This window comes from Lasioglossum baleicum, chromosome 10 (genome assembly GCF_051020765.1).
Source record: "Lasioglossum baleicum chromosome 10, iyLasBale1, whole genome shotgun sequence".
Classification (NCBI taxonomy): Eukaryota; Metazoa; Arthropoda; class Insecta; order Hymenoptera; family Halictidae; genus Lasioglossum; species Lasioglossum baleicum.
Window position 1 is genome coordinate 17,951,984 of NC_134938.1, and position 9,143 is coordinate 17,961,126.

The following is a 9,143-nucleotide window of genomic DNA, read 5'->3' on the forward strand; positions in this document are numbered from 1 at the left end:
GGCAAGCTCTGAGTACCCTTCGTTCGAACAAACGAATTTTTTCCATGGTACTGGCGCTTATGTTGTACCATATTGGTATGCCATAAGTGATTATTGGTCTTATTAATAGTTTATAGCAGAGGAGTTTTACTTCCTTATCTAGATACTTCGAATAAAATATTTTTTTGTTCGCCGCTACCGCTTTTCGTGCTTTTTCAAGTTGAATTTGTACGTGCTCGTTATAATGTAATTTAAAATCTAGATGTACTCCTAGATAACGAACGATTTTTTTGTGTGGTATTTTTTGTAAATTTGTGTCTTTGTTGTCTTGTATTTCGAAGTTTTTAGCGTTCCTCCGTACGTCTGCGTTTGCGTTCGAGTTTTTAGATAGGCATGGTCTGAATAGAATAGTTTCGCATTTATTGAGGTTTATTTTAAGTTTCCATGTATGAAAGTAGTCTTGTATTTTGTCAAATAAGTCTTGTAGTTTCTTTTTTATTTTTGTCGGTCCGTTGTCCATGATATACATTAGGAAATCGTCTGCGTACGCTATGGCGCCTTTGCGGTTGTCGTTATCTCGGTCGTACATTAACAAAAGGTCACTTAAATATAAGCTAAACAGTATTGGGGAATTTACGGCGCCCTGTTGCAATCCGTTTTGAACTGTGAATGATTCTGTAGAGGTGTTTTGTCCTTCAGTGACTATAAATTTTTTGCCGTGAGTCATGTTCCACATCATTTTGATGAGGTGTGGGGGGAAATTTTTTTTTATGAGTTTGTAAAATAAACCGTCCAGCCAAACTGTGTCAAACGCTTTTTCTAGATCTATGAAGATTGCGCCGACGCAGTCTCCTGCATTACGCGCCCAGCAGATGTCTGCTGTAAATTTTGAGATGGCATGTACTGTTGAGTGTTTTCTTCTGAAACCGTATTGGGTTTCGGGAATTATATTATTGTCTGTGCAAAAATGTTCTATTGATTTGTTTATTATCATTTCGAAAATTTTGCTGATATTTGGTAACATGCTGATGGGTCGGTAGTTGGCTGGATTAGAGCTATCTTTTCCTTTTTTTTTTAATGCTATAACTTTGGCTGTTTTCCATGCCGTTGGAAAATATGCTCTGTTTAGGGAATTGTTAAAAATTATTGTATAATTGAATCTGTAAACTGGTGGTAGGTGTTTTAGTACTATATTTGGAACGTTGTCGAAACTGGCAGATTTTTTACTGTTAAGATGTTTTAGTATAAAGTCCAGTTTGGTTGTTGAAGAGAAGTAATTTGGTGGTGTTAAATTGGTGTTTGGGTTGTCTGCTCTGTTATTGTCGTTGAAAGTGCAGACTGTAATGTCGGAGCGTATGTCATTGTTTATTTCAGTTTTTAAATTGAGAACTTTTTGTTCTATTATGTTTGTTAGTTGTGGTTTTCCCATGTGTGTGTTTTGTGTATGTGCTTTCTCAAAAAGTGCCCCTAGTACGTTTAATTTTTCATTTATGTCAGTTATTTGAATGTTGTCGTTCACGTCTGTCTGTCTGTTGTTTATGTTTATGTTGGCTTTTGAGATTACTTCTGTGTTGGAGGTATGTAATTTTAAAGGATCTATTGTATTTTGTTCTTTGGGTCGGAATAATGTCTTTATTGAGGGGAATAGTTCGTCTGGTTTGTGTGTTGTTAGGTTTGTGATTTTTTTTTTCCAGTAAGAACTAACTGATTTGTGGAATTCTTTTTTTATTTTTTTTTTTGTAGATTTTAGCAGGTATTTCAGCATTTGTATGTGTTGATCGTTTAAGGTTGTGCAGTTGTTGATTGCAGTCCGTTTGTTGAGTTGTGTTAGTATTGTGCTTTTCAATTTTTTAAGGTTTTTTATGGTTGGTGTGATGAATCTATCTGAAGAGTTATAATTGTGTGAGATGCGTGGTGTTGTTTGGTTTATGGCTAAGTTAATGTTTTCGTTTAGTTTTTCAATGTATCTGTCAATTTCGTCTGTGGTTAGGTTTTTATTGTTTGGGATGGCTGTGTCGTCTATGTTTAACAGGTTCGTTTGAAATTTGATCCAGTCTGTTTTTTTATAGTTGTAAATTATTGACGGGGGAGGTTTGTCTATTTCCATAGTGTTGTTGTGGTATAGAGAAATAATCAGTTCTACCGCTCTGTGGTCGCTGTCAAAATCAAGAGTGTTTAATCTACCTGGGGCGGGTGTGTTGTGAAATTTTATGCGCTCGTCTGCTAGGCATATGTCTATGAATGATCCGCCTTTTGGATAAGATGGAATTTTTGTGTTTAGCAGAGTGACTCTATTTTGAATTTTATTGTTTTGAATCCACGTTTTTAGGGTTGTTCCTCTGTTATTGATGGATGGGTTATTCCAGTCTGTGTGTTTTGCGTTTAGATCACCAGCTATTACGAAAAAGTTATTGGTGTTGTATAGTTCTAATTGGTTGCAAATTTTAGTGAGGTCTATGGTGAATTCTTTGTTATTGCTGCTGGGTGCGTATGTTGCTATTAGGAATAGTGAGTTCTGGTTTACCTTGATTTCTATAATTGTAGCTTCTAGAGATGCGTGGAGTGAGACAATTGGCTGGACGGTTTTAAATTTTAAATTCTTTTTAATAAGGATGCCGGTTCCCCCAGCTTGTTTCGCGTTTGGTCGGTCTGATCTCACGAATGTAAAGTCTTTAAAATTGACTTTGTGCTTCGAGTTTAATTTTGTTTCGCATAGTAGGACCACATCAGGTTTTTGTATGTCTAAGAAATCAGTTAGAGCTGCTCGTTTCTCGTTTGAAATAAGGGAGTTTACATTAAGTTCTATTATTTTTAGTGTTTTATGTGATGTTGTTGTGTTTCTGTTGTTGTTTCTATGGCTTGTGTGGTTTGAAAGAGCGTTAGGGTTCATCTTATATCACTAAATTGTTTGCTAGCGCTAGTCTGTTGATTTTGTTGTTGTTTTCTTCTATTTGATATAATAGTTTTTCGGAGAGTGAATTTATTGCTGAGTCTATTAATTGTTTTATTTGCAGGAGTAGTGTGTTATGTAATTGTATGTTTGGATCGGTTTGAGAGGTGGAAGCTATCTGTGTCGGTTTCGTTTGGGTTGCGTTAATTGGATTGTTGGTGTAGTTAGGAGATGTTGTATTTGTTACTGCTTGGCTGAAGGAAAAACCCGATTTTATGAAATTTGAGCTAAAAGTAAGTTTTTTCTCTTTTTCAGAATGTATTGCTAGTTTTCTTGCTTGTATTCTTTCTTTAAATTCTATTAGTTTGGGGCAACCTCTGTAAGAGGCTGGATGACCGTGGCTCTTACAATTCACGCAGTATGGGGGAGAGACAGCTTTTACTGCTGTGGAGATTAGGGATCGAGGGCATTCGCCTGGATTGTGGTCGTGTTCGCATTTAACGCATCTATACTTAAGGTTACAATTTGACGCTACATGTCCAATTCGTTGACATCTTATGCATTGTATTCGGTCTTTTTTTATTAACTTTTCCCATTTTACTATGGTGTGCATGAGTGATTTTATTTGACTCAGATTTTTCAGATTGCTTTCAGCTGAAAGTTGGACTATGTAAATAGGTAGGATTCTACCTTCTTCTGATGATCTTTTTGTTGAGAATCTTTTGACAGATATAAACGACAGGCCTTCTATATTTAGTTTTTGTAGGGTGTCAAATATTTCCTCCGGTTCGTAATTACCTTCTATGTTTTTAAGTAAAACGGTTATGTTTTTGTCTGATTTAGGCGTGTAAGTAAAGAACTGAGTATTAATGCTTTTGAGTGTTTCGCAGGCTATTTTGTAGTTCGTTATAGATTGTGTTTGTAATATGTGTTTGTTATTGTTAATTTTTTTTATGTGAAAATCATTTATTACTAGGGAGAGTTTAGCTATTATGTCCTTCGTTGTGTTTGTGTGTAGCGTGATTGGCGGAGGTTTATTTGTTTTTTTATTCTCTACATTTGTTTCGATATCAGAAGGAGGTAGAATTTTATCTTCTTTACCTTTTTGAAGATTCAATATGTGTTGACCTTTAAGTGGGCCTTGTTGGGGGTGCGACTGAGCCGTTGATCCGCTGGGCCCTGCTATTATTTGTGGGATGTGATTTACTGGGCTTGCCTTTGTAGATGCAGTTTCTGTAGGTCGGTGCTCCGGGGTGGGGTTCGAGGTGTCCATTGTTTCTTCTGCTTGTCCTATGGTGTTCGACGCTGGGTTTTTATTGGGGTTGTTGATGTCCGGGGTTAATGTATTTTTGGTCCGTTCCTTTTTTGTTTCCGTTCCCAGGTCGTTGTTGGAACTAGGTCTTTTTATACCTGTGCTGAATATTTGGTTCGTATTGCTGGTGCCGTTACTTTTTTTCTCTGAGAGGGAGGTGGGCTCAGTGTCCAGTATTGCGAATCTGTTGTTGCTAACAAATTCGTTTGTTGGCGACGGAGTTCGGTTTTTGTTTTTTTCTTCTTCGAGTTGCTTGGATAGCTGTTCGATTGTTTTCTTCATGTCGTTGATAATTGTGTACAGTTCCTCTGGTTTAGGGTTGTTCATCATGATGCCATCCTTCGTTTCTGGTTGTTGATTTGTTGATTTTGTTTTGTTTTTTCCCATTTCTGAGGCTGTCGATATATTGTTTCTGGTTGCTTTGTTGTGTATGTTTGGTTTCGGGTTTTCTTTTTTCGTTGCATACTTGTTGCTTAGGATTTTGTTAATCCGCAGCATCGTTTTCTTGTCTAATAAGTTTTCTGTGTCGTTGCATTCTGCTTTGATTTTTGAGATCGTTTGCGATAGTGTTTTGTTCGACGAAGGTGTTGTGATGTGTGCGCTAGATTGAGAGCTGCTGCATTCAATTGATTGGACGTTGCTAACGTTTTCTTTGCCTGAGGAATGTGCCCCTGTTGGCATCGCGATTTCGCGCGCGATTTTTACTTTTTCACTCGCTTCTTTTTTTGTTTTTTTTTCACTCACCACTTTCACATGTGATTAACCAGTAGCACTTTGGATAACGCACTGTGTGCTCGATGCGCATTAAACTTTGATCACTGTTTTTCACTTATGCGAATCGTTTCTTGACGATCGCTAGGCACGTTTCAAAGCTGTTTCCTGGAGGCGCAGGTAGCACGCTGGGCATGACCTACCCCTGCGAAGGTTCGAAGGGGACTGACTCTTTAGCTGATTGGCCCACCGACGATCTTATAAAAGCATTGAAAATTTTGGTATATGTATCGCAAAAACTGCAGCGACACCAACGCCACCTCAGTACTAGGGTCGAACTACATATACTGGACCAACTATTTCCATTTCAGCTTACACCCCCTGGGTAAGAGTGAGTCGCCGCGGGGGTTGGTGAGCGAAGCGAACAGGGGGCAGAGCCCCCTAGTATCCCATATTTTATTTCGTCATTAATATCAGAATATTTAGATATGTAAATTGTTCATGAGACTTATTTACTGAGTTGTAGGTGAAAATAAGAAGCATTATGGTTTTGGGGGGGGGGGGGGTTAATAAAGTATAATTTATTAATCTTTTTTGTGCTGAGATAAGAAAACTAAAGTATTAACATTTTGTGGAAGTAAACGGTTTCGTTTTTTTGTTACAATATTTCCAGCACATTAAATTTAAATTTAAATCCATTTGAATGGTGGAAAGCTAGGACAAACAAATATCCAGCACTTTCGGAATTTGCCAAAAAATGTCTAACAATTCCAGCAACTTCGGCGATGTCAGAACGGTGTTTTTCATGTGCTGGAAATATTGAAACAAAAAAACGAAACCGTTTACTTCCACGAAATTAATAATATTTTAGTTAATACTTTAGTTTTCTTATAATATCTTAGAACAAAAGATTAATAAATTAAACTTTATTAACCAAAACCATAATGCTTCTTATATTCACTTTCAACTCAGTAAATAAGTCTCATGAACAATTTACATATCTAGATATTCTGATCTTAATGACGAAATAAAATATGGGGTACTAGCTCTGACCCCTGTTCGCTTCCCTCACCAACCCTCTCTCCCTCTCTCACCCCCTCTCTCTCTCTCCCTCTCTCCCCCCCCCCTCTCTCTCTCTCTCTCTCTCTTCCCGTCAGAAAGCTTCGCCGGTCGGAATTTTTGCGTGACAGAACTACAGAACTATTTTATATAATAGAAAGATGGGTTAATACATGTGAAATTATACATTTCGATACGTGTATTCGTGTATTTCAATACACGTTCAGACTCGTGATCTCTAATACAAATATTATAACACGCATACAGAAAACATTCAAAATCTTGCTCCTACATATATTTTTACTATAGAATTCGTGTTACAATTGTGCGATTGTCGCGAATGGATTGAATTTAGAATAGAAAGAAATTGAAAGATGATTTACCTAAACTAAGATGTACGGCGTTGACGCACTGGCAATGCGGGGGACTCGGAGCAACCTTATCACTGCCTGACAGATTTTACACCGAACTCGCGGAATCTGTACGGTTAAAGTTTGATTCGAAAGGAACGAACGTCCGATCTCACTGGTAGTTGACTTCCGAGATGCAGCACGATGCGACACAATTCGTGATTACGACAGTACTAGCCCACGAGAGTAGAAATGTAAGGGCTTATATGTATAGCCCTGCAATCACGGGTGGTACTGTTGTGAGCTGACGAGAAGATCCCCGGGGGGGCACAGAGGCAAGAGGGGTCTCCAGCTAGCGCCGCCTACCCCCACCTCTGACGGTCCGTACTCGCCGCCTACCCCCACCTCTGACGGTCCCGTACTCGCCGCGTGACCACGCCCTTTCAGCTGCTACGTCACACAACGCATAGTAGTAGGATTCCCGTATTTACAGAGGGCTACGATGTTTCACGACTTACAGCCAATATTCAATGCCATGAATACGAGGATCCTATTGCAGTCATGAAAAGTGACAATTTACACAAGGAGAATGCAAAGCCTTCGCGTCACAGATTTAGTTGAGACTTTACAGAGATACAGATCTCGTTCTCCTGATTACGAATATACCCCATTATAGAGGCAACTATTCAGTAATTTTCAAGATATTTGCAAATTAAAGTTTTGTGGACGCAACATGTCAGTTTACATAGTTCACTCTTTTACTAATTGTAAGTAATGGTGTGGCGGAGCGGCAGCGAGCTGAACTGCTATGCCGTGGACTCGGGTTCGAGTCCCGTCGTGGTAACTTTTTTTATACTTTTTTTTTTAGCTTTTTACATTAGAGACAGAGGGCGAGAGAGCGGGAGAGAGAGCGAGAGAGAGAGAGAGAGCGGGAGAGAGAGAGCGAGAGAGAGCGGGAGAGAGAGAGCGAGAGAGAGCGGGAGAGAGAGAGCTTATAATATATATACGATTATTAATATGTGCTGTAGAATGTTAATGTCAATACTGATTTGAACATTTTATAATAAGAATAGGAAAATAAGAAAGTTTGACGTCATGACAATTTTTCAGCAGTATTCTGAATTTTGTGCCTACGCCGTTGAGTACCCTCACTGAGTACCCTAGGGTACGTCTGATTCCCTCTCTTCGTCACGCGACTCGAGTAGTGGGGGTGACTGCGTCGGCCAATAGAACGCTCTAGTCGAAACTGCGTGTGAGCCTAGGCGCCCCCCCTCCAAGCCAACCAATCGGGTGCGCATTCTTGCCTACGTCACCGCATTCCTGTCAGGGATCTTCTCGTCAGCTCACAACAGTACTTGTCAGTACCCTGCAAGTGAACATTCGTATTTTGTCAACGACCAGTTGGTCGTGCGTATGTTTGGGCCCTAAACTAACCTAAACAATTATCTCGATTTATCTAGGGTAGTTCTGTTCGTTTATCTAGGACGGTTCCCGCCAGAGATGATATTTTTGTATTTATGACATTTTCAATGAATAAACCTTTTATTCATCTTAACACCGTAGTTAATGCAATGGTGAAATGTTGCAAACTTCACCATTGCATTTACAATGTAAACTCCATTGACTTTCTCTGTTCTTCTTCCTTTTTGTTTCTTCAAATCTCCATTCTTTCTTTATTTCTCAAGTTTTCAGTTCCATAAGCAGATCTTTTCGTGCACTTCATTTGAATTTGTTTTTTAATTTTGTTACTGTTTTTATTATTACTTTACGATTCAATTTTTGGCCGTATCTTCTTACTTTATCTATAATACTCTTTATCCAGAATCGTATTATGCCTACTTACTTTCGTATATCGAATAGATACCTAACCTAAAACCTTAAGCTGAAGTGAAGCTCGTATCTCATCGCAGTTGCAATTCACACCGCAGTATTAGGGACATTCCTAGTGATTTTTGTGCCGCAGTAATGAGCTCCTCCTTCAATATAATGTACGAAATGCTGAGGGCTTAATTTGTTTATTAAAAAGGCAAGAGAAGTTTCTCTTTATATTTTTATTGTATCGAAGTAGGTATCTTATAATAAAACTTTCACGTATGCAATTTAAAGCAATTTAACGACAACGTACAATCGTGTGAACAAAAGTCCTTTGGTGATCGAGGTGGAAGAAAAATGGTCTTATTTTGACATTGTATGAGGAATGCTTTTTCAAATTCTGAAATTACAAAAATATGAGAATGATCGACAATTTGGTTTGTTGTCCGCTCTCAGTACGACCGACCTGCCCTCTGCACGAGAGCAGGGTTCTGCTCGTTCTGCGCTGGATCTGTTTCCGCATTAGGCTCAGAATTTGTCGACAGATTTTGGTGGGCAGATTCAGAGCAAACGAGGACCAAATCCTGCTCCAAGCGTGGTTTCACACCAAAACGATAAAGTGCCATTGCAAACATTTGGTTATAATTTGCTCGAAGCAGATTTTCCTGACTGGGTGTATAATGTTATGTCATTTATTCATAAATATATGAACGCATTCAACAATTAAATACCACGTTCCATTATTTTGTTGCAATTTTCCAAGAAATTATGTTCGCCCTGTCTAAACTGTTTATGCACGTGTTACAGGATGGCTGCCGTATTGAAACAAATATTTTCTCCGAATGTTACAATTCTGCACATAAACAATGTTTTTCGATTCTGTTTCCTAAGCATTATGGTGATATTGGTATTTACCGCGATGGAATTTTACATTCTTGTAATTCCGGTTGTTTAATTCTGTTAATTTACGCATTATTTCTAGAATGTCGATGCTGTGGGAACAATTTTCGTTGTATTATACGCATCCGGT